Source organism: Vulpes vulpes, chromosome 1 (genome assembly GCF_048418805.1).
Source record: "Vulpes vulpes isolate BD-2025 chromosome 1, VulVul3, whole genome shotgun sequence".
Lineage (NCBI taxonomy): Eukaryota > Metazoa > Chordata > Mammalia > Carnivora > Canidae > Vulpes > Vulpes vulpes.
Genome location: NC_132780.1, coordinates 171189707 through 171191169, shown reverse-complemented (window position 1 = coordinate 171191169; position 1463 = coordinate 171189707).

Genomic DNA, 1463 nt, shown 5'->3' with positions numbered 1-1463 from the left:
TTTGGAGTCCATTGATGAGAAAGTGGGACACAATATGTGCAAAAGCTGAATATTACAAATGTCTGAGATAATGCTTTATGGGTTAGGTAAGTATGTAGTTAACTTTCAAAACTAGTTGATACTTAATCAGAAAATACATAAAGATAAGACTTCAATACTAGGAGTCTATGTCTTCCTCAAACCATCTCTTTAATTGTGTTTATATAAAATTAATAAAAGAAGATGAACCATGCATTCTTTATTAATAAAAGAAGATGAACCACACATTACCAAAGAACCACACACTCTTTTTATCTGTATGATGCATAGTGACAATCAAGCAATTATTTATTCTTGTGTCAACAAGTCCTTTCCCATTGCACAGGGAACTTTGGACTATCAGCTTTGTGAAAATTCTTTTTGTGCCCCATAGTAGGATGCTTTTGATGCATAGGAATCTGAAGAACAGAGGTGCCTAGGTGGCACAGTTGGATAAGCCTCAGACTCTGTTTCACTTCAGGGTCATGAGATAGGGCCTGTGATGGGCTTTGCACTCAGTACCAAGTCTGTTTGGGTTTCTCTTTCCCTCTCTTTCTGCCCCCCTGCCCTGACACTTGCTCATGCACTTTCCCTCTCTCTCTCAAATACATACATACATACATACATACATACATACATACATACATACTTCTAAAAAAAGAAATCTGGAGAAGAAAAATACATCTTTCAATAAAAATATTCCGGTCTTTGCTCATTTCTCTTGGACAGCAAAGACGAGAAACTATTTTGTTTTTTGTTTGTTTGTTTTTGTTTTTTTAATGAGATGGTTCTGGAAATGAAAGACTGCCTGTTAATTTAAGTAAAAAAGTCTGTCCAATTTAAAGTTACTGTTTAGTTGCAAATCATTAAACATATTGCCAAGTAACTTTTTATAAGATACTCATAGTGCCTATAAATATGTTTAAAATGCAGGGGAGGAAAGTTTTTTCTTTCTCTGAAAGATAATTTAAAAAATGAAACTGCCTTGTAATTTATAGATAATAATATTGGGCAGTATATATGCATTTCGTTTTGGTTTTAAATAAATTCTCTAAGGTTCTAAAACCACTCTTACTAGTCTATAACATAGTCTTTATTCTGTTAGACACTTCGTACCTTTTCTCCGCACAGCATGGATAATGAAAAGAAATTTTCATTGTGCAATGAGTGCACAGACCAAATATTACAAAAGTTTGAGATAATGCCTTACCAGTTGGGTAAGCAGAACAACTTTAAGTTGGAAAACCACTCAAAAAAGAAAAGCACTACTGGTTACTAAAAAGATTTGAATTGTGTAAGATATAGCCTTTGGGTCAGTGTTTTTAAAGCTTTCTTGTATATGTCTTGAACCCATTTGAAGTTTGACAGAAGATATCTACAAATAGGTGCATAATTTTTCACACCAGTGTAAAAGATATGCTGTCTAAAACCCGTCCATGGATCTT